Source organism: Rhagoletis pomonella, unplaced genomic scaffold (assembly GCF_013731165.1).
Source record: "Rhagoletis pomonella isolate Grant_MI unplaced genomic scaffold, Rhpom_1.0 Rhpom_scaffold_00012, whole genome shotgun sequence".
Lineage (NCBI taxonomy): Eukaryota > Metazoa > Arthropoda > Insecta > Diptera > Tephritidae > Rhagoletis > Rhagoletis pomonella.
Window position 1 is genome coordinate 1,196,862 of NW_023458566.1, and position 25,532 is coordinate 1,222,393.

Consider the following 25,532-nt stretch of genomic DNA (forward strand, 5'->3'; position numbering starts at 1 on the left):
TTTACAAGTTGAATGTTTTATGACGTTGTTCTATTATCTTTGAATAGATGTACATTAACACGCACGCACTTGTGTTTGTTTTTGTACGCATAGAAAGCAGAGTGTTTTTTGTTTGTGTTACAATGTACATACGTATGTACATATTTTTGTATGTATTTAGTAACTGTTTAAACATATGTACATATCTCTTCTATACATATATTCTACTACATCCAATCGTATATCTGCGCACTCCACAAAATTATTGTTCAAATCTCATAAGGATAATAATGATTGATATTTGACAGCTTAGGTTTTTTCGTATCTTTTGTGCATTTCAAGTATCTCTTCTCATTGTTAACTAATTTTTTTTTCCATTTTCTTTTTTACTTGCAGCTCAAATATCCTACAAGATTGGATTCATTTGCACGCGCACAGTGTGTGGTAAGTAAATGTGTATATGTATAAATTTTTTGAATAAATATAGTAATATAAATTTGTTAACACTTTAATAGGCTTTGTACAGTAATCTTTAACATGAGCATAAAATCATTATCGGGTTTCCACTTGAGATGAAAATTGGAAAGGGTCCTAGATAAACATACATACATATGTATATGTATATTTATATTTGGTGCATTCGTTCAAATACGAACGTGTTGCTTCATGAAACTATGTGTACATATGTATGTATGCTTGCAAGCGAGTTAAAGAATTGCTGAACATTTTTTTGAAATTTTTTTTTTAGTAAAATTTTCAACTCGGCGCGCATTTATCTGATCAGATTAGTTCCACTTATACAAATATTTTGCTACTTTTTTCATTAAGTGTTAAAATATCCATTGTACAAATACCCAGCACACTAAAAGGTTCAGTTATTTAGTAGAAAAAAGTGGGTAATCTGTTTCACAACCGGTTCGGTTCAAACATGCTTCTGTTCAAAACTGGTTCAGTGCAGTTCGTCAAAAGTTTTTACTACAGGGCCTCTCTCTCTCTCTAATGTTGAGTGTTTTTTTTTACAGTTAGTGTTAGGAATAAGACACCGATGAACTTTAACACAGATGGATAGAAGTGAAGCTTGACTAAAGCATCGGTGGAAATTGTAATTAAATGAAAACTTAAGAAAGATACATACATATAAATACTAAAAAAATACATAAAAATAACCACTCGTGCTCACATTATTGCAGTTGCGTATGTAACGTATACGCCCCGCAGCACCGTATACAGTCATCTAACAGGTTTACCTGCTCGCAGGCCTTAACTTGAAAGTCCTATTATTTAAAAGTAATTTAATAATGGCGTTGAAGATTTTTACAAAGTATTACGCACATACATATACATTAGACTGCATCACTCCCCATACAAAAAAAAATAAAAAATCGGTACTGTTTTTCCCCTGGAATTATAAAATCTATTATATTTTAAGACGTGCACCAAAATATTTCGGAAAAATATTAAGATTTACGCGAGCTGGATCGATTTGAAAATACCTCCAAAAATGGAGTTTTTTATGAATAAAAATAGTTTCTTAAAGATGTTTTTTGAAAAAATTCCCTCAAATGGCAAAACGGTTTAAGCTTAAAAAATTTGGATAAAAATATTTTTCAAAATATTGAATAATGAGATTTTTGATGTTGTTTTTTTAACTATCTTCAAAGATTGGTATAAGAAAAACTTGAATAACTGAACCTAAACTCTTCCGATTTAGACTTGTGAGGTATCACTGGAAAGGTATTTTCTCTCCCTTTTTATTTCTTATAGAAAGGATGAAAGAGAAAGGTAGAGGGAACGAACTCCATTCAAAGTTGAATTAAGATGTGCTGGTATTTAAAAAAAAATAGACTCGAATAACTTTTTTTTGGTCATAAAAATTTAGTAAAGATTAGAGACATGGAGTTTTAGTTTCGATTAGTAGTTGTGTCGTTTAAATAGTTGTAGAGGTTTATTTTATATAAAATTAAACAAAAAAAATGCTAAGCTCATTAGCAGCCTTTAGTATATCCAATTATCCGAATTTCCCATTTATGTATGCACATACATACATATGTATGGATATAAAAACTGTCAATGAACCCTGGTTAATTTGACTATTAATCTTTCTCTTCTGTATCGAGTTATCCGATTAGAAATGCGCATCATAAAAAACGTATTAAAATCCCATTATAACTAAGTATTATATTCAATAAGCATTCACTTGTGAGCGAGCTAATATTGCGTTAGAATAGCAAACAAATATTTATTTATGAGCTAAATTATGTAAATACGCAACAAAAAAAAATTGTAAATTATTTATAGAAAGCACTTACGCAGGCAATTCGCGAGATTTGTTTTCTTTTTTATTCACAATTTAAAATAGAGCGAAAAAAAATTAACAATAAATTTACATGCATGCATATGTACACAAATAGTATTTGTATTGATGTTCAAACACGACACTTGATTACAGCGCTAAAATAAATAATGGAAAAATAATCACAAAAAGTAAACTGCATCCCAACCAAGTGGCGAACAAATGACGCAGCAATAAAATTCAAATTAATTATTCTGCAGCGCAGCTCATAAAAAAATTAATTTAGCAAAGTTTGTGAGAAACACGTATTTAATAATAATAATAATAATAAAATGGCAACAATCACAACACGAAATGGGGGGGAAATTTCCATAATATTTACATAACGAAATGTTATTTATTGGAAACACACAAGCAAGCTGCAGAATAGCAAAATACTTAAAAAAATACTTAAATTGAAAACATAAAAAATTAATCGAAATGAAAATAAATAAATAAATAACGTTTTTTTTTTGTTGTTGTGAAAAGAAAGCAAATGAATCTGCACAGAATTATGCTGATCATGAATAAATTTACGCATGCAAGTATTGTATTTTTGAGTGGCTTTTGTAAAACAATAACCAAAAAAAAAAAAAAACAAATAAACAGTTAAATAGCTAGCAGCAAGAGCTGTTGAAGGTCTTAAAATGGCATTGGCGTATGTAATATGTAATGCGACACTACGTTGAGGATGCCTTTAGGCCTTTATATGAGAAAATTGTCCAAAGGACTTGTTAAAGAGGCGCCACACAACGCTTATGGCTGAACTGAGAGATAAGCTTACTATAAACCAGCTGAGAAGCGCGAAATAAACAAACCTTCTGCTCACTTGCAAGTGCGTTCAGCGAAAGCTTAGCAAAGCTTATGGCCTGTATAAATGTTTAAAATATATGCGTACGCACTTCAGATACACTGAGTATTGCTTCTTGATCTTCCTTAGCCCTAGTCCGATATAGTATTTGGCCAAATGAAAATAACTCTCGATTATGTGTACTCTAGTTAGGCACACCACGGCTGTCTACATAGATTTCCTAAACAGAATTTTTCGGGCAGTGCAAAGACATTTATTTTTTATTTTTAGTTTTTTTTTAATTATTTGTACAATACTTAATATACTACAAATAAGTCTCAAAGCAGCACTGGCTACAAAGGCCTTCGGCTGATGCTACATATTGTAAAATCCGCTAAAGAATAAAAACTGGTTTAGCATCGAAGGAACTTTCTGACAAACAACTTTCTGACGAAATTTTCTTTAACATACTGTTGTCAAATACGGCTGAGAGGAAGATCGCTCTATCTCTGCTGCAATTCGAAAACCCCCTATCTCTATATAAATTCAATATATCGGAAGCTGAGATATGGCGTTCTTGGACCGGCTGCGGAGATAGGGCGATCGTCCACTCGGTCGTTGATATATTCCCTTTATCTCAGTTGAGCTGTACTTATATTTGTCACCGGCAAGGAATAACCTTAAGTGGACGACCTGCTTCTTCCTGGACTATATATGTATCTATTTATTTACATATTGGTAAAGTGATATGTGCAGGGCGGTATTCACCAACCTTTTCTTGCAATAAGCATATTGAGCTCTTAGAAGACAGTCACGAGGAATCGCGTTTTTTTATGTACAGGTCTATCAGTCTCTCTAGCGTTTTTAGCAAAAACTAAGGGACTAATAAGCCTAAAATCCCTAGGGGAAACATGAGAGCCTTTTTCGGCCTTCGGGATGAACGAAACCCTGACTACCCTCCAAGCCTTGAGGATATGCCCGGTCTTCATGCAGTTCGCAGAGCCCTTGGCAGCTGCGCAGGTATGATGCCATCGATTTCCGGCGACTTTAATGGTTTCAACGAATTTATCTCCCAGGCCATGTGACGATCGTCCAGAAGATCGGAGAAGTACGAGATCGGGGGGGAGATTCTGTAACCAGTAAGCGACAATTTTCGAATCGCTATCGCACTTTTTGACGCAAAAACATTTATATCATGCGTCAAAAAGTGCGATAGCGACCCAAAAGTTGTCGTTAACTGGCTACAGAATCTCCCTCCTGAAGTACAAAATATCGCGAAGGAGTACATTGGACTGTACTTCGAAGTACGAAGTACAAGAGCGAAAAAAGAAATACTGTACTTCCGAAAGAAGTTCGGTTGATCTCATCAGTTGTGGCACTTCCAATCTAGCCTTAAAATTGTGTTTGGCTGTTATTTTTAGAATGGAATTTTGTTGACCATTCTATTTGGTTGCTGTGGCAAGGTTCATTTGGAACTTTAAGATAAAACTCAGGATTAAACACATACCACCTCACAATTTTTGATCAGAAGCAGAGATGGCAAATGTTTTAAAGATTTGCGAAAGGGTTACAAGAGGCGAATTAGCTGCCATGGTGATTACTTTGAAGGCAAGGAAATAAATGTGGATGCACTAGAGTGTGAATATATGTATGTATGCACATACGTACGTATGTAGCAAGTAATTTTTGAACACAAAATTTAGCGTAATTTCTTGCAACATGTGGATCTCTCTAAGAACTAAGTAGAAAAAAACCTAACCACCTGGAGTGAATGACACTTAAACAATTCGTGCCATATGAGTAAGTAATTGTTGATGCCATTGCCAGTTTTCGATGACAAGCATAAAGTAACAATGTCACATCAAATTGGGCAGCTCGGTCAGCCACCTACGATTTAGAGCTGTGAATATGCGAGGATTGTGTAACCAATTTTAAGTGCATGGTTTAATCTCGGATTAGGTATACCATGGTTGGTTAACGGCTAAATGCGTAAATAATTGCAATATCCTTGGGTTTTCAAGCTATTTACCGCGGCACAGGAGTCTTTAAGCTAATTGCAACAAATTTGTATGCTAAGTGTATGGTTTAATTTAGGGGTTTAGGTAAACCAAGATCTCTTACTGGTTAACGGCTCAATGCGTACATAATTACATTAACCAAAACAAAGACGTGACAGTGTACTGCTGTTTATCACTTGGCCTTTCATGATGTTCTACACGACGCAGGAGTCTTGAAGTGTGTTAATTGTAATGCTATGCTTGTCTTTTACAACTTACAGTTTTGTTCACCCAAGGTCAGTAGAAGTTGTGCGTAATTTTGTAACTAACTGTGTCTACGCCCTCAAGCAGATACATAGATGCCTTATGAGCTAGATGATCACTTTCTTAACATGCCCGCCACAGCAGTTACAACAAAACATTTTGTTATGCACAGTAATTGAAAAGAATAGTTCTTTAAAATGATGCTGCTATTGTGGTCAATGGCCAAAAGCAAATTAGCTAAAATGCCATGAAAGAGAATAGGCAAATTCAAAGGAAAAGTGAAAATTTGTTGAAACCAATTTTGTTTTTTTTTGGGGCGTCCAACCGAGCGTGTAGAAATAAAGGTGCATACATATATGCTAAGAAAAAGAAGAAAAAAATAGAAGATGCGCACCATGTGGCAGCTGCCACAGATGACCGACAAATGAAGTTATAAAAAGTAAATTGAACGTTGCACACAAACACACACACACACACAAATATGTGCATATGTATGTAGGTTGGCATGTCGAGCAAGTAGGTACACAATGCATTAGAAAGAAGTGCACTCAGTCTCCGCTTGGATATTAAAGCGGTGTTCAAATGTTGTGGCCAATGATGCTGATCACGAAGAAGAAAAAGATGCTGGTGCGAATTGTGGTGGTGACCGTAATGGTGACCACGGTCTAACTGCCTAACAGCTACATGACTATATACATATGTATGTATGTGTAGGAAATATAGAGCACAAAAGTTTAATTGAAAATAATATGCCAGCTGCCGTTGTGGCCACTCCAGCTGCGCCTGATTGAGGCAAAAGAAATTAGTAGAGAGAAAGTTGAAACAGAAATAATAACAAAAAAAAAAACACAAATTAGTTAAAATTCTAGGAAAATTAGCTGAAAGTTTATTTATTAATTACTACCGTGCTGAATAACTGTGCAGCTTGAAATGGTTTAAAAAAAATATGTTTTAATACATACATACATACATATGTACATATCTATGTAATTATGTACGGTAGCGAAAATAAAAATAAGGACGCGACTAGTTTTTTTTGTAAGTCTGGATTGCAATAAAAATTTATTTAAATGCAAATTGAAATTTTAAATTATAATTCAAATTTAAGAATTAGTAATAAAAAAATAAAACCAAAAGGAAAATTACTTTTTTAAATAAAATTCAAATCAGCAGCTAATCGAATTGATTTAAATAAAATATTTATACCATCGAAAGGCCTTGCTGAGGATTTTCAGGTGAGTGGAATCTGAATCTGCATTTTATTTTTTTCAGAAACGTCTACTGGGTGGATTTTGGTGCAAAAAAAACCTGAAAAAACACTGTTTAGAAACATTGTTTAGAAACTTTGCTGAGCAACATTGTTTGCACTTTTCCTTCACGTTCCTTCCATGTTTTTTGCGTTAAAGCGCACCCTAGCGGCCGTTTTTGGTAAAACTTAATTGCAGATTCAGATTCCTTGTTTCCTACTTTGTCCAAAAATTAGGAAATTTCGACAAATTTCAACAAAATTCCATAAAATTTTGCGAATTTTTAATCAGAATTTTTAGGCAAACTTTTGGTATGCGGTTTTATAGTCTTATAAATTCTAGTAACAAAAGTGCAAGTCTGAAGTTGCTTTAGGCAATTTTTTCCATGCACAATATGTTCAAAAATTTTTTATATTGAAAAAATTCAGCAACACCTTCAACGAAAAAAAATTACCAAAAATCAACGGTAGTTCCTAGCTACTTCAAACTTACACTTTGTTACACTGAAATTGAATGGGCCATAAAACTGCATACTTAAAATTTCCTAAAAAAAAAATCGAGTTAAAAAGCTGGACATTTTTATGGACCTTTGTCGAATTTCCCTAGTTTTGGTAGAAAGTTTGAACTTCGGACTTAGCTGGTTTTTGTTAGATAACAAGCTCTAACTTCATAAAAATATAATAAAAATTAAATATACAAGCGAAAAATAGCCGAAACTTGTTAAGGTGTTGCGTCCCTATTTATATATTCGCCACTGTACATTGTACACATATACATATGCACGAACCTACAAAAAAAAATAAAAGTGATAAAAAAGCACAAATTGCTAAAACGAATGATTATTCATTATTATTTTCAACGCTTAATGGCCAAAGCGTATGCCAAAGTTGGCCGTTCGTATGCATTTTTACTGCAAGCATAAAAGTTTAAAGAAAATTTAAGGCGCTTTCCATGCCACTTGCAACAGCAAACAGCAATGAACAAGCGGCATTTACAGTTATGCTACCAAATTACCGCTTTCGAGCAACTCACGCTCCCAAATATCTACAACAGAGCACAGCGCAACATAACATTTCCCTGCAGTAAATAAGTAATTAATTGTCTAACTACCATAATGATTACTGCGCTGGTGCTTATTACCATTAGTTACATATGTATGTACATATGTAGGTACAGGTGTTAAATGTATGAACATATGTACATTTGTACATATGTATGTGCGAACATTAGGCAGACTCACAAAAAAAATGCCAACTCTCGAAGCGTTTCGTATAAATGGGTTAGTTTTTGGGATATCACTGAAATGTTAGCCAAACTTCGTTGAAATTGCTTCTCTATTATCGTCTTTTATCATCAAATTTGTGTGGATGCTAGAAATTGATTTTTTTTAACCCCTAACGAAATGATAAATGAAATGAAATTTTCTGTTTGAAATAAGAAAATTTATTGACTATAGTCCTCCTTACAAATAAAAAATATGCAATTGCTTTTTCTTAAAATTTCAGACCTTTTACTCGATTTGTTCAAATAAATTTAATTTTTTATTCAACGGCCTCTAAATCATGAGCTGAATTTTCTTGCACTGTTACACACCATAACTTCCCCATTTAACGCAATTTACAAGGCGCTTTGCGTGAACCATGACAAAGGTGATATCCATACCGCAAGGTGAAGGTCTTTGTACGAGCAACTCAGTCACTCTCGGTATTTCTTCCAAATAATTTCGAAAAAGTGCGGGATTCATATATCAGACAAAAGCTAAAAGCCAACACGTCTACTTGAAAGGCAGTTTAGTTAAAATATATTGTTCTTCAACAAATTGTAACTAACTGTAAAAAAGCCTTCATCCAACATCCAGCCAACATCCTTGGGAATCATATTGGATATGAAACTTAACCGGTAACGTAACTTTGTATGCTGACTACTGCAGCCTGGGGTAACGCCTTTAAAAACTGGACATCATTTTCTTCCTACTGACCCTTATTTTAAACAAAACAATTGGAAGAACGCGAGACACAAATTTCAAATATATGAACAACTCATCACCGACTTCTTCACCACAAAAATTCCTTCGGGGAGCAAATGATAAGAAAATACGGTGCTCACAACATATTCGCACTCCAAAGAGTTGTCTCTAAAACAGAGCCTTCGACTGCCAGAGCCTTGCATCGTATTTTTAGCTGAAGATACAGACATGACCAAGCCGCCATTCGATTTTTATAGAGCTTTACAACATCGTCAAAAACATCCACATAACGTAGGAATACTCTAAAGGGACTGGCACTTAAATATGGTATGCTCCATAAAAATACGGGGTAGCATGCCCAATCTGTGCCAGGCTCAACAGCAACAGAACATACGCTCTTATCCAATGGGAAAACTCCCAAATGCGGCTAGTAAGTAATTGGGGACCATTACGGGCTACATACTTTTGAAGAACCAAAATAGCCAAGATAATTTGTGGGAGTTTGAAACGAAGCCAATATTTTTTCACTTATTTACAGCGTGGAGCGCCCTAATGTACATACATATGTATATGTATAAGTATATATAGCTTATATATGCCAACTCATGCACACATCCTTATGTATGTATGTAAGTGTTATTACCTACTTAATGTTGGTGAAAAATTTCTAATTAATTCTACGAAACATTATTTTCGAGCGCAAAACGAATTGTTAACAACTTGTAAATGCTGCTGGAGCACAAGAAATAAGTCAATACAAATACCAGTATATGTATGCATAAATATGTACATATGTATGTAGGTTGGTACTCACACTCGTAAATTGTAGGTAAATACATACATCATTTATGGTACGCTCTGTTCGCCCAGCATGCGGCCACTCTGGGTTCACTGAGATTCACTACGCTTGCCCCAATCAATCAAAAAATATACATATTTCTTCATATTCAGCGCACCTGAAGTTTCTCCTATGGTTGTATGTTTGTATGTAGGTAGGCATGCATAAATTGGATGCTGGCTAATCGACATACATACATACATACACACATTTTTATGTGCTTGCCTCATATGACTGGCTGAATTATGCGCACCTTTATTCTTAGCCACTTTTACTGTCGCTGCCAGCGCCGTTGCCAATGCCTTGAACAGCTTCCGCTGTAATTTTGCTGTTATTTTCATTTATGGCTATTGATTGGAGTTTCGTTCTTTCATTTTCCACTTGTAAAAACGTTTACAGGTGAAATGTGTATGTATGTACATAAATATATGCCTACTTATGGGCATATGTACATACATACATATCAACGAATTAAAGGGTGTACTAATTGGCGAGCATTTTTCTTATCTGTTTACAAAAAATGCTGCTTCTGCTTATCATTTGTTCTTAGAAGGTAATGGGAAGGTAAAATTTTTGACTAGAAAAGAAAACGCCATAATTTTTTTATAATAACATTTTGATAAAACACTTTTCAGACCATCTATTCGCTTTTCGTAAGGTATGGAACTTTAAGAAAAAGCAATTGCTTAGTTTTTCTTCAAACGGCCATTGAGTCTTTCTTCGAATAAATGCTCCAAAAAAATGAATTAACCTAAAGTGGTATACAAGCTAAGCTTTTCGTACTCACTTGGGTAACCCTTTATCTATTTATGTTTTGACATACGAACATATAGTATTTATGTACGTAAGAATGTTCACTTATGCATTTGTTTTTCTATTGCTGCTTTGTATGTCGCTTGAACTTTTGCCGTAGTGCAAGTAATGAATTTGTAATTAATCTTTATTTTCATGTTATTTATGTAGGTACGAGAACTAGGCATATTTCTTGGTGTTTAACGTTTTCCATCAGCAAGTTCAACAACACAAGTGCTAAGCATATCTGGACCAAATAAATATTGTATTAAGTTTGACGTTTCAAAAGCTTATTAATAGATTGCGTGCGCTAAATAAATTTTTCTTTGTCTTTCGTAAGACAAATGGGAAGAATAATAGCGTCCTCAATGTGAAGAGCTCTAATCGATTCTCTTAAGTAATCACTCTCAAAACAACAAATATATGTAGTCTATTTACATACGTAACTAAATCCTTAAAGAAGCATTTAAACTGCTAATGGAAAGTATTAATATGTATGCATGAAACTACTGGATTAAGTAAAAAAAAAATCAAATAGGGTTATTTTCAACCAAATTGTTTCGATCACTGTTCAAATTTTCAAGTCCTTGAAGCTCAACAACTTTTAATTTCCTACACAAGTTAGAAAAACATTAGACTAACCTTTTTTTGTGGTATCAATCTTCTCAAAAACTGTTTGCTTTGAACCACTGCTATTACCTTCTTCCACCATCCCGATAAGGACTCCACAGAGTCGTTGCGTAGTCTGATGTCATGCGAGTAAGTGTTCCAAGAATCGCACGGTTGTCTACGCCATCGTTCATATGTATATGAATGAAGAAAAAGTGTGACATTAAGATTCAGTCTAGTATCACGAACTTTATTTGATGGATATTTATTTGTCTACTTCTTTTATTTTAAGACAAAAAACTCTTTGGTATTTGGTCTATACAAACATTTACATGCATGAAGTTGCAAAATGTGCGAAAATACAACTGTACTTATGTATCTATGCGTCATTACTCACGTAAATGCACGAGGCTGGAGTGCAGGAAAATGACTAAATGTCTGATCTAAGAAATTCTAGATAACATTTTCTAAGTAAATATTGAGTCATAGCACTCATTTGTACATACATAAGTTGTTTGAAGGCTCATATATTAGGGTGGTCTGTTTATAAGACTCTGGAGCAAGATTATTGCATTAAAAGCGCCCTCCTTTGTGGCGTTAGCTTATTGTAGTGTAGAGCTGGAAAACTATTGGTAGTCGTACTATCGATACTTCTAAAAACTATCGACAGCACTATCGAATTTTAATAAAAAAATAAGCAAGTACATTCAAAAGCTTATTATTCAATGCATTTTATTACTAACAGCGGTTAAGTGGATGGTACAACACTTGGACTCTGCCACAAACAAGTGTGAGATTGCTCTTATTGCCTTAGATCAATTACGACCGAAACATACATATGTATACCGCGGAAGAAGTTTTTTAAAGGTTTCATATGGACACGCGTCAGACGCATATAGATGCTGTCGTCATTTCATCACTTTCTTTCAGACCAGTCAGCTGTTCCTGATCGTCACTGTTCCAGACCATGATACATCCTCTGTGGAGCAGCTCTCCCATCGCAAGCACCATTGAATTGTTTTAATAAGTTAGCGTGACGATCACTGATCTGAAGTGTTTAGCATTGGGCAAGATTTCTATTATTAAAAGAGATAGAGTCATCTCTAAGCGCAGCCATGTAGTACAGAAATCCGCTTTGATAGTTTTTTTACTTAGATCGAGAGACTAAAACAGTGATGACCACTGCATAGTACCGATGAAAAAGCCGTTTCTGACTTTAGTCCAAAATCGACTTTCAAATGTGATCAATCGACTTTAAGAATCCAAAACCTGAAAGTCGATTTTGAAGTCGAGAATCGATTCTGCGCGCGTCTTTTCCATCCCTAGTGCATAGGCATGCGTGCCATCTTTTGTAATATGGACCAGCAATGGTTTAAAGCTATTTTCGACTAACATTGAACTATAGGGAAAAAACCGAGTCATTTTCAGCAGTTCCAACTCACTCAATATTTAATGCATGAAAAAACCCAATTCTTCTAGGTCAGATTTCTTATATATGCCATCTCTTTTCCTCTTAGTACCTAGCCATGAAGCTTTATGAATGTATGAATATGTGTATATGTACTTACCATATCCATATGTACATACATATATACATATTTGCTTTTTGGTTTACATGGTTATATTCATATTTATTAAATCCTGCACACTTCTTGCTTCGGTGATGATGATGAATAGATTAGTTTTTTTTCTACCATACATTTCATGTCACGCATTTTTGCGCTCTACTTCCTTAATTTGTCAAAGGCCATGCTAGTGTGTGATGGGTTTGTGAGTGAACCGAATGTTGCACGCAATTCATTTAGCCATCCATATTAATTACAATGCCCTAGCCATCAAACTAACTGTATATACTTAGATACATAGATACATACATACATAAATACCAATGTGAGCGCGCAAAGAAATTCAAGTTTTTAGTATATGGTAACATTAGGACGGAGCGCTTTTCAAATGAAATTGTAAAATGACAGATAGATATAAATATTTATTCGAATAGACAAGACAAAGAAGGATTTTGTTAGACTCTCATTCCGTCTGTCAAATGTTCCGCAACAAAAAGGTAAGGGCATATGATAATGCTTATAAAAGCGACCATCTCTAGTATATACATAAATATGTATACATATGTATGTACATAAATTCACGCACACATCCATCCTCTTGACTTATTTATTTATGCACACAAGATTTTACACGGAGTATATATGTATATGTATGTAGCATGCGCCATATTGCCATGATTATAGCCATCAACATTATTCATTCATCGCATACAAGGAGTACAAATCAGTTGTGGCAGTTGCTGTCGTGAAACTTCGCAAATGACGACCTCAAAACAGGAACCGCAACTAGTTTGCAACCTCACTACATAATGCTAAGTACTTACATGCATATATACAAATTACTAAGCCTTGTAGGAAAATTTTGAGCTTAGACAAACCTTCTGATTGAAAATAACGCTTTTTATGAATATGAATCTGGTTGAAATTGATCATATTGGCACCAGGCATCAATTGAGTGAGAGTGAACCAAGAATTCACAAAAGGATATTTTCGAATAAAAAAATTATAAGCGATTAAGATTTCGTTCAATAAAAGTGATGTAGAAACAAATACATCTAAAAGCACTCTGGGCACTTAAGGCATATTCCAATCTGCTTAATTAGCACGTTCAAATTTCGTTCAAAATTCGCGCAAATTTCTTCTCTTTCTTTAGTCCACACTCACCCGATTTTCCCTGTTGGGTATGAATGGATGAACGAAGGTGTATACGTACATATGTATGCACATTAAGGTGGCCCAAAAAAAAGTAAAGTTTTGAAATCAAAATATATTTAGAGGTCGCTCAAAGCGCTCAAAGTTTTTCAATGTATTTTATATGGGGAAAACCCACTTTTCGTAGAAATGATATAGAATTCTCTAAAATCTATAATTTTCGATCGGTAAACTTCAGGAGACTTTCAATAATAATACTAAATTGTTTATTTAAAATTTTTTTTTAATACTAACTATTTTTTATTGGTCCCCCATTGCATTTTTCGGGGGTTTTGGCCAACCAGTAAATTATAGTTACTATGAAAAAATGGTTAAATAAACATTTGAGTATTATTATTGGCAACCTTCTGCAGAAAAACAGAGTTCTCCGATCAGAAAATATTAATTTTGAAGACTTCTATACCATTTCTACGAAAAGTTTTTTTCACATATAAAATACATGAACAACTTTGAGCGACCGCTAAATATTCTTTAATTTCAAAATAAAAAAGATAGGGGTATATTTTTTCGGTTACGAACAATCCTAGCGGATGAGAGCATACGAATTTCGACTTTGCTTTTTAACATGCATTTTTGGACCATCCTAATGCACATACATACATATCCATGTAATTATGTGCTTTCTACTAAACGGAGTGCGTACTTTGCAGTAGCTGTCGGCTTAACGCAAATTTGTAACTACTGCGTATACCCTTAGAATGGACTCCTTTACTGCTACCGACTGTAAGCCAATGGTAACACACGGATATAATGCAGTGATGTGCAAGGAAATTCATTATTAAATACACTCAGCAAAATTGATATTACCAATATGTATAAGATAGTAATAACTATGTGTGTTGTGGCGGCTAAAGATATATTTGAAAAGTGAATATATTCACCTTACATAGATATGAGCCGTTCAGTGCACTCACACTCGATTAACTGCACTTTTTGAAAAATCTTAAATTTATTTTATTTATGTGTCTCAGCACTTGGTATAGTCATAAACCCTTACTTTTATAATAACGTTATATAACAAACAATAGTACATACTATTTATAACAACATTATTTATCTAATTTTATAATATAAATGGAATTTTAACCCGCGTCCATCGTTTGTATCAAATTGATGCAAATTTCGAAAACATATTAAAATATTAAACAATTAGTTAATGTTTTGAATTGGTTTTTTCGCGACAAATGCGTAAAGATCTTTTAAGCATTTTTATTCTTATTATCAGAAAATGAATAAACAAACGTTGGGCATTAATAAAAGTTGAAAAACCAACATTTCATTGAATACTAGGGTCATTTTCCATATAGTACATCAAATTGATGCACAACGTATTTTGTGTTAGAAAAAATTTCCGAATGACGCGGGTTAAAAAGTAATGTACATTATTTCATCGCACCTCCCAACTTTTTGTTGATGGAGTTAATTGATTTGTGCACTGAACGGCAAGCTTCGACACATACGTTTAAAAGTTCACCGGTGCCTTCTTGGAAAGCTAATAAAGTATTTAAGTGTTCATATCCTGAATTAGTTAACTATCCTGGCCCAGCTACCTGTAACTGCATGCCTTGGCGCAGTATCCTAAGCACGATATTAAGAGCCAAGTTGGAAGTGGTCCTAGGTAGGCATTTCACTAATTGCAATTAGGGATCTGACTAGCGTAGTTTTCTCTGGCGTATTCTACGAGGCGAGGACTCCGAAAAGCAATTTCCCTCCTAAATCAGCATAGAGTCACCGATGGCTTCGCTATTATATCCTCAATGATAGTTCTCCACTTCTATATAAAACCAGGCCCAAGCTATTGACTCCGCCAAATGAGGAAAGACTCGTATACTAGGCTTTAACTAAGATCCTTTACTTAATCCTTAACTACCTACCATACGTCGCACAAGCCCCGTGGCGTTTATAATCGTACATATTTTTGCGCCCGAGCTTCGTATCAACTTCTTAGTTGCTCGTCGAGGTAAGACATAAAAGATATAACTAACTAAAAACCTGGCATTTAGCCCAATAATACTTAAATGCTCGGAGCAGCAAAGAAAATACTTTTTTCTACAAAAAAAAAGGTTTTAATTGAGTGGGACTTTTATATTTTTTGTTGGCGTAGATATTTTATTTAACTTTTTAGAGAATTTTACGTTGATGACATGAAAATTTTGCCTAGGAAGACCCCTAGTAAAATTTTCTTATGAATAATTCTCTACAACATTTTAATCCTCTTACGACCTTCTAAATTTGCTTTTTGAGGTGTTTCTTGAAGTAAGGATCAAAATGGCCCTTTCAGGCGGGAGCTAATGGGTTAAAATGTTCAGCGAAAATATTACTCACGAGACTTCACCTTTTACGTTTTAATCTCTAATTTCATCTAGACTTTTATTTTAAAAATTTGTTTCACTTTTTTCAAAACTATTTACGCCGGTACGTGAATATAGTTACTTTCTGGGAATGTAAACAAAGTCCGGGCTAATTTCGGCTGTTGCACAGTGATATAAATTTAGTATTATTTTTGAATTTTTTCTCAGCTGCACAACTCGTATAAAAGGTAAGACCAATAAACTAAGAAAATTATTTTCTTCCAGTACACGTTTAGCCACCTGTCTAAAGCAGCAGCACGTTCTAGTCCGGAACACATATGATACACTTGCATTTATTTACTGGCATACGTATGCACATATGTATGTATGTATGTATATTTATGTGCGTGTGTTAGCTATTACTCTATGCAATATTTATGAAATTTATGCGCATCACGTTTCTCATTTTGAAAATGAGTAAATATCGTTTACGTTCTTAATGTGAGCCAATATTTTGCCTCCTGTCTCATAGAGAGATTTCTCTATGTTCTACACACATACATATATGCATGTATGGATATTTAAATGCAAAAGTGCATGCAACTTGCATATACATATATACATATGTAGAATTTAGTATCTAAGTGCATATGAGCATGTAGCACATCGTGTTGAAACTGTTATTGCCACTGCTGCACGTTGCTTGCCACCTGCCACCTGCCGCTTGACTAAGCAACATGACAACGTTCATTGCAGCAGTGCAGCAGTGTAGCAATACACAAATTGCAATGTTACTTCCGTATGTTGCAAGTAACAAATTTAACGCTGGCGCACTATGGAATATACAATGAGGCTGGTTGTTGATGAACAGACAAACAGACAAACACATAAACATTGAATATAAAAATATGACAGTAGAAATTCAGGAAAAAAAGTTTGTAAAAATAACTCTGTGTTGCAGGGAAAGTGAGTGAGTGGAGCAGGCATAGCTAAGCGTTAGCTATTTTTGCAATGCCACGAGCGCGCGGCGTTCGACTAGGCTTTCACTAATTTACCCTGTCGTTGTGCATAAATAACATAAAGCAGCAGTAGTAGATTAGCAGGCAAGGCAACAGCAAAAACAAAAACAACAAAGCAAATGAGGCGCACTTGATGTGGCCCACTGCACAAAAGCAAAATAAAAGAACAAAGAAAAAAGACAATATTGCCATTGACTATAACTGCACTTGCAACATGTAGCATGTAGCATGCGGCATGCGGCATGCAGCATCCCTCCCCTTCACAATCGCACCTACATATGTATAGTGGAAATTCTTTGTAAACGAAAAATGTTTCTAATGCGCGAGTTAAGACCTCACCTGCAGTTTATTATTATCCGTGTCACTCCTGCCATGTTGGGAGGGGGGGCAGGGAGGGAGTGCGCGGCCATGTTAATGTTAGAAACGTGCGCCAACACTTTCGCACTTTCGTACTTGGTGTACTCTCGATACAACCAGCGGATGGTAGCGAGGCAGTAAGAGTATGAGGAGGAGAAAAGCTGGCATTTCTGCCGCCTGGCGCTTGAGGCGATTTTCTATGCCGTCAGTAGCTTGCATTGCGTGGCATTGAGCGTAGAGCCACATACATAGAAGATAGCCAGCCAGCCAGCCAGCCGTTGTGGCAGTGTTTTCCGGCTTCTTTGGCTGTGGTTCGAGAAGGCAAAGCGTTGCTTGCGTTGCTTACGCTACGTTACGCCCTGCAAAAGTTCTCTAGTTTAATCAAGCAAGAATTTTTGCTGTTATTTTAAAGGCGGGCGTTTTTCGTTGAAAATTTTAACAGCAAAACATTTCTGGGAAATTTATAAATTTGTAAATTAAACAAGTAAGGAGGTCACGTCGCTGTCTTCTGCACAAATGCGCCAAAGGCTAAGTGTTATTTTATTAAATTAGAAACGAAATCTGTTAGAATTTAAGAACAAAGGTTTATTATATGCTCAAGGATGTGTGCTGTTTTTTTTTTTGCTGCTCTTCGTTGCGCTTACATGCGGGCGTGCTTAATGCCATGAAAATGTTGACTGCTTTGCGTATACGCTGGTGAAATCAAATTTGTATAACTTAAATTCAAGCATGAATGTGGAGTTTTACTTTGAAGTTATCTGCAAAAGTATATAGACCGATATCAGTGAGAGCTTGCGTATAAAACTTACGGCGCAAATAAACCGCACACCTAGCCATAGCAATGTGACGTGAGTGGAAAAAATGAATCTGACATATTCACACTGCTTGAAAATTAAAAGATTTGGAGTAAAATGCCTAACGCATGCCTATGCCTTAAGGATGTTTAGTAGAAAATTATAGCACAAAAAAATAACTGCAGGTAAGAATTGGTAATTGTATGCTATTTTCTCTGGCTTAGCAGATATTAGGCATGCAGCTTATGTTGCTGCTGGCGAAGGGAAGCGAATCCGAGCCGGGCGAAGCCATTCCGAACAGAGCGAAGTATTCGAATTCTTGCAGCTATGTATGTATAGAAAAGTGTTCTTACAGGAAAGCTTGTTCAGAAGCGTTTTGGAGTTGAAAGCAGAGCCGATTTTATTTTTGAATTTTTTATTTGTTTTTTTTACAAGCTTTTATTTAACTTGACTTGTATGTATATGTGCACATTAGGGTGATTTTTTGGTGACTATTTTTTTTTTCACTTCCACCTCGAAATTTTGTGGGAAATTCCTTGAAAATCTGAGCCGTTTAAAATTCACGTAAACTTTGAGTTTTTTCTTCAAAAGTGTACAGCTCAGAGCAATTTTATGGTATAATCTTAATCAATGATGAGTTTTCTTCAGAATTGAATGCTCTGAAGCAGTCATGCCCAACGTTAGCAGAACTCCAATTCTTAATGAAATTCAATTATTTCACCCCTATCTCGTAAACAACTAGAGCTACAGAAAAAATGTAAGTTAAAAACTTGTAGGCAATTCAATTTCCTATAAAATTGCCCATTAGTTAAGGAATGAGTTGTCATAAATATTACTGCAGAGAAGATATTGGTATGAGATGAATTCGCCCACTGAATTTTTTTGGCTCTGTGTATGTGTATGTAATGTGTATCCAACCGGGGATGATCATCTAACCTAACCTAGTATACTACTTTTTGGCTCACAGTAGTTCTAAGCTCTCCATATTGATGACTCGCACATATATAGGAAAGCTTATTTACATATGTAAATTGCAACGCGCTAACTGTGACAAAAAATTTATTCATGTTAATTTTTGTTGCAAACTTTTCAACGTACCTTATTTAAAGCTAGAAGCTAGTAATTAAAGTGACACCGAGACCTTTCCTGCTTATAAAATGCTGTCCACTTACATCGTTAGAAATCGCCTTTGCTGGTTAAACTTTAAAACCCCATAACTAGTAGGCACATTGTTATGAATTTATTTTATCAGTAAACCTTATTTGCTCACCACGCACTAGGTATGTAAGCATGTGTAATTTTCAACATGACAAGTTTCCTTTCTTTTAACTTGCGTGTGGTCTGTAGAAGCACTCAAAACTACTTACCGAAATGTATGTTTTTTTTACAAATTACCTCGAGCCTAATTTTATTAGATTTTTTTTTATTTTTTCAAATAAAAGTAACCAATGCTTAAACCAGTTCCTTGGCATTACGTGGAAAACGCGCTTATATGTACATACATACTTAGTTGGTAAGCATGCGTGCCTAACTGTTTGTCATATAATGACAGCAGTAATTGACACTGACTGACATTTTATAACTGACGTAACCGGATAAGTGACGTGCAGGTAGCTAATTTAGTTATTACTATTGAAGTAATTATCCTACACAAACACACTTGTATTCACTTAATGAAATTTGCCTTGTAATCTGGTGCTTGTAATGGTTCGTAAAGAAATAACATCAACGAGAAGTAGAAACATTAAGGGTTTATTTTTCTTTAGGGGCTTAGTACATTTTCCACTCATCAAACTTAATAAGCTTTGTATCTATTAAGTGAGGTTTAAACATTTTCCAAATTAATTGATTGAGACTTACATATGTATGTTTGTATAAACAGCTTTATAGATGTGCAATAAGTGAAAATACTTAAGAAAATCGAGTTTAAATATTACATATGCACACCTACCATAATAAGTCTCCGTACAGTGGTTTTTTTTAATATTTGCAATGTTTTTCGTAATAAGTTTTATTCATTGATTTTTAATATAAATATAGTTCATTCTGCATCAAATGGCATATAAATTAATGTTTCACAGTTTTACAAAATTTAAGAAAATTCGACAAATTTTCACCAAACTTTTCGACTTTTACGCTCTTGGGCATTTTTTCCTATACAAAAAAACTATTACGCATTCGTTATGAGGAGAAAATGCGCAACACCATAAAAAAAGTAAAAATCTCAAAAACCAACGGTAGCTTATAGCCACTTAAAACTTGCACTAAAATTAAGTGAACTACAAAACAGCCTACTCAAAAATATTCTAAAAATTTTCTTTTAAGTTTAAAATTTTTGTGTATTACTTTTTTGTGAATTAATTTTGTAAAAACTTTGAAACAACTGAAATTATATTATCGTTATCAATTATATTATCGTTATCAATTGCCATTACCATTATTATATCATAAATATTACAGTGGCCATTACCCATCACAATTACCATAATCACTATCGTTACCATTGTGGTTATCATTACCGTTATTATTATTATTTCCATTACCATTATCATTACCACCTTTACTGTAATTGCCACTACTATTACCCTAAATAGATATTGTTATTACCATTATAATTACCAATACCATTACAATTACCATTTCCACTACCATTACCATTACCGTTACCATTACCATTACCATTTTAATTGTCATGTCCGGGCCATTACCATCACCATTACCAATACGATTATCATTACCATTGTCATTGCTATTACCATTACCATTATTATTGCCATTTCTATTACCATTAGCATTGTCATTATCATTACAATTACCTTTGCCATTACCACTGGCATACCATTACCACTTTCATTGCCATTACAATTACCATTAACACTTCTACGATTACTGGTGAAAACACTTCTTTTTTTGCGAAACAAAAAATTTCCTGAACACTTTAATGCCAAGATTTAAACTTTAAATGGTGCAACTTAGTTGTAGTATACTTTGACGACTGTCTATATTTGATAAAAATAGATAGCACACGTTTTCACTACTTATATGAAAAAAAAGAAGAATAAGATTTGACGACATTGCCTCCTACTACCAACCAGTCAACCTAAAAACTTTCATTGTAAAAAGTTGTAAATGTTTGCTCTATCTACTTTACCTCAATCTCAGTTCATTGCAAGAATTTTTGTATGTACGTGCCTATGCCTAAAAAGGAAAATACCAACCATTCGTCTAGCAACATTTTCATGCCACATTCACACACTCAATGCACATCAGCGCCTACTTGTCCTGCCTCTATTCACTCGCTCGCTCACTCACTCACTCATTCACTCACTCAACAACTTGTCAACTAACTTCATATGAATGTTGCTGAGTTATTTATCCTACAGCTGACCCCGCTGTTTCAAAGTGAACATGCTATCCTGAATTTTTAACATTGTTGACGAGTATCTAGTACAACAGCAGTAGCAGTTTGTGTAATACAATAATGAAAGTTGAAACAAAAAAAAATATCAATTGCTTGCGTGTGTGTGTGTAGCTGACATAAAAATCACGGCAACAATAAAGCAAAAATTGACAGACATGCAACCAAGACATATGACACCTTCAACATGCGACATGCAACTGGGCTGCGGCCCAAGTGACAAGGTAAGAAGGAATGGCGTGTTGTTGCGCGAAGAGCAGCAATAACTACTTTTGAACGCTAACTTCGATAACAAAATAAAAAAAAAACTAACATACATATACACATTAAGAAAAACATTAGCAAGCGATTTCCCTGCCGCTGCAGGCCGTGGCCCACTCTGCTGCTGCTACTGCTGTTCATGTTGCAAGTTACTCTACACGTAAACGCTATGCAGCAATTGGTGGCAGCGACAAGTTTGCCGTGCACGTACAACATTTTGAGGCAGGTGTGTTACTGCGCGCTGCACAGCGTTGTTAGTGGGTGTGTCGTTGAACTACTTTTTCGCAATTTCGCGCGCGCAATTCTGTTTTTATGGGTGCGTGCTTCTGTGTGTGTGTGTGTGTTTGAGGGCGTTACTGCAACTCGCGCTTGTTCGTATGGTTGCGGATGGCTGTACATATCTGTATTTATCGAGCGCACAAACTAAAAATTATTTGCAATGTTGACGCTTTGACGCTTTTGACATTTGCTTTGTTGCAAATTTTGATTTGTTGTCGATTTCACTCCGCCATATACACGTCGCAAGTATGCTTCGCACACAACACTACCAACCAATCAATGGCACATAAAAAAAGTCATTGGAATTGTCACGGCGCTGACAGTTCCATTTATTGTTGAATTGTAGTAAAATAATATTTTTATTTTGTTTGAAATCTGAATTGGTATTACTTGGCACGTGAGCAACGATATGGTCTACAGATGTCTGTACGTTGTAGATAAGAAGTTGTTGAAAACTGGCAGCCACGGGTGGCCAAATGTATGTGTTTAAGGAAAATGAAGGAAAATTACCGGCGTACAGTTTATTTTTTTTGAATCGACGAATTACTTTACACCCTTACAATTTTCCAGGTTACTTTATGCTAGCATAAACATACATGTATACTCATAATAAAATTTGTAGAATCCTTTATGATTTTTGTTCCTCAAGAAGATGGAAATCTCAGTGCCCAATATGTATAAGTATATTCTGCAATAACAACACAACTCGAAGCTCAAAAAACAAAACCCTTTCTACATCCACTACTATGTATGTATGTATTGCTGCGCTCCTATTACATACGAAAAAACTTGTTTGTAGAAAAAAACTTTTACCGAAATGAGTTTGAATGATTTGAATGTTTTCTATTCATTCTTCCATTTGAAGGTAGAAAATATAAAACAAAATGTATATTCATAACTTACAAAATTCCAAACGCTGAGTGTTTTGTATGTGAAGTAAAATATTCAAATCTACTGTACTCTGTTTGGCTAGAAATTTGAATGAATTCATGCAGCCCTCTATTAGGAAATAAAATCAAAAAAAAGTAAAGGTTTAGCGATTTTTTTCTTATTTCTTTATATGTACAATTTCATTATGCTGCATTTTTTGGATTTAGACATGTAAAAATTAGTTAATATTAAAACTGGTTACATAAACAATTGGGTATTTTTATTAGAAGTCTCCTGAAGAGAGGCGGAGTTTTCCGATCGAAAAATGAGCCGTTTATTTTTAAAGTGGCATAAGTCACTTCCCAGTTCTTGTACTTAAATGACCGGTTACTGGTATTTGAATGCGTCGGTTATTCGTTCAACTTCATCAACCAATGGTAGAAGGTTTTGCCATTAGTTTACGACGATAGAACGATTTGCAGATGCATTCGGTTACAAGTAGACGGTCATTTAAGCACAAGTAGTACGAGGTGTCTTATGCCACTGTCAAAATAAACGGCCCAAATATGGATTTTCAAGAACTCTATACCGTTTTCTTCCTTATTTGTTTTTTTTTCGTATAAATTACATACATGGCAAATTTTGAGCGCTTAAGGCGACTGCAAACTCGAAATTTTTCTTAGAATTCTTATTAAAAATTTGTACGAAAGTTTGTTAATTTTTTTTTAGTATTGCATAAAGTTTGAAACCAGGACCTTTACGGGGGTTGTTAAAGAAAAAGCTATATTTTTTATAAGAAATATCTAAAATTAAATAACAAACAAAAAAATTCAATAGGTATGTGGGGCGCTTATGGTCACAGCACGGGGTGACTACTTTCTTATTATTCATTTTATTAACCTGAAAACTTTCTTGCGTCTGAGACTCTTTTAGATTGGCAAATTCTTAACAATATAAATACGGTTAAAAAAAATTAAAATGATTAATTACACTTTTTTTTCTTCTGTCTTGCAATTTATCAGACTCTCCCAAACCGCGTTCAACAGCTCATTTTTCACTTAAATCAGCAGGGTTGAAGTCAAGGTTTAATTTTTTGCAAATCGATATTTTTGAAATACTACTCAAAAGGTAGAATAGTGTAATTTATAATTGAAATATCAAGCCACAAATTATTTATTGTCTACTGATTATTGTGGGACCCTGTGTTCTGTGAACAGCATAAAAAAAAAATGTTACCTTTCACATACCTACAAAAACTTCTACTCACTTTTTAAATTGTGAAATCCTTATTTATCCCGACAATGCCTTAACGAAATCCATTTCGCGCTACCTACCCTCATTTTCGCTTGTATATATGTATGTACATACGTAGCCATGTCAGTAGCATTGTATGCACATTTGGAAGAAGAAAAAAAAAATTTTGAAATAACAATAATCCGAAGCACCGTCGTTTATGTCAAACTGTCAAGATATCACTTGGATTGAAGCATTTGTTGCTCATTGGTACAACTACATACATACGTATATATGTACAAACATATGTACGGAGAAGTGCACATATCTGACATGCGACATTCGACAGTAGGAAAACGAAATTCATGCTCGGTCATATGTCGATTTTCAAAAATCGATGGATTAACTATATATACACGGTATGTATGTATATGTCATATCTTTAATTCCCGTTTGTATTTCATTCAGGTGATTGGCATTCCAAATTCTGTCAAAAATAAATGTTTAACATCAAGTTTACGCTTTACTTACTAATCGCGCATTCCATTTAGAATTACTACGTTTTGTATTTATTCATACAAAACTCTGTATTTATGTAGATACAAAAATACAAAGAAATGTTGCCTGTCAATTTCGATTTTTGAGCTGCTTTATACTCGTCGTAGAATATCTACTTTTAAGTCCTTAGGGGATGAATATTTCATATGAATTTAAATTTTTTTGTATCAATGGTTACAGTGCGTAGCGAAAATGGTATCTTATTTTCAAAATTTTTTTTTTCTGTCGCTACAATTGGTGACATTAGCTCGAGTCGACGAAAGAAAGCCCCAGCGGCTTTGTCGCATGGAATTCTTTGATTGTACACGATAGTATTGTATTTTTGCGGCTAGAGGAAAGAAGGGATAAGCCATGTAAAGAATTGCAATAAGGATATCTATTATTTGCGTGCGTTTGTTTTATTGTTTGAAAAAAAAAAAATGCAGAATTTGTCCCCAATAAACTGCCACAAAGCATACAAATGTCACGAACGTCGCATAGCTGCTCCTGGTCTTCTTTTGATCTCTGGCGAATGCGCTCACAAAAGAGTCGAGATCAATTTTGCGGCCAAATTTTGTTCTGGCGATGATGTCCGCATATAGTGATCTTCCGCAACTCTATACACTATACTGATTTTTTTTCTCCTATTGACAGCGCTATCTTTCATTGATATTGTAAGTCATGCATACCTTTTTCAACCACAATTTATTGATCCTTTTAAAAAGAATAGTTCACTACAACTACTATACACTATTCTTTTTTCCAAATGAATTGCCATTGATTACTTTTTGGTCAGGTTAGCCGCATACTTAGTACATTAAGTTATAGATTTTAAAAGGTGTACATCTGGCTTATGCACTTATAGTGTTTATTGTGCCGGCC

General features: G+C 34.6%; 1 protein-coding gene across 2 annotated transcripts in view; it reads left to right on the forward strand.

The window, feature by feature from the left end:
* Positions 1-369: 369 nt before the first annotated feature.
* Positions 370-25,532, forward strand: part of LOC118747661 (ras guanine nucleotide exchange factor B) — a 42,018-nt gene continuing 16,855 nt past the window's right edge. For both annotated transcript variants that reach the window (XM_036481719.1, XM_036481718.1), the window contains exon 1: positions 370-423. The gene's annotated coding sequence lies outside the window, so the exon portion shown is untranslated. The remainder of the gene's footprint in view (positions 424-25,532) is intronic.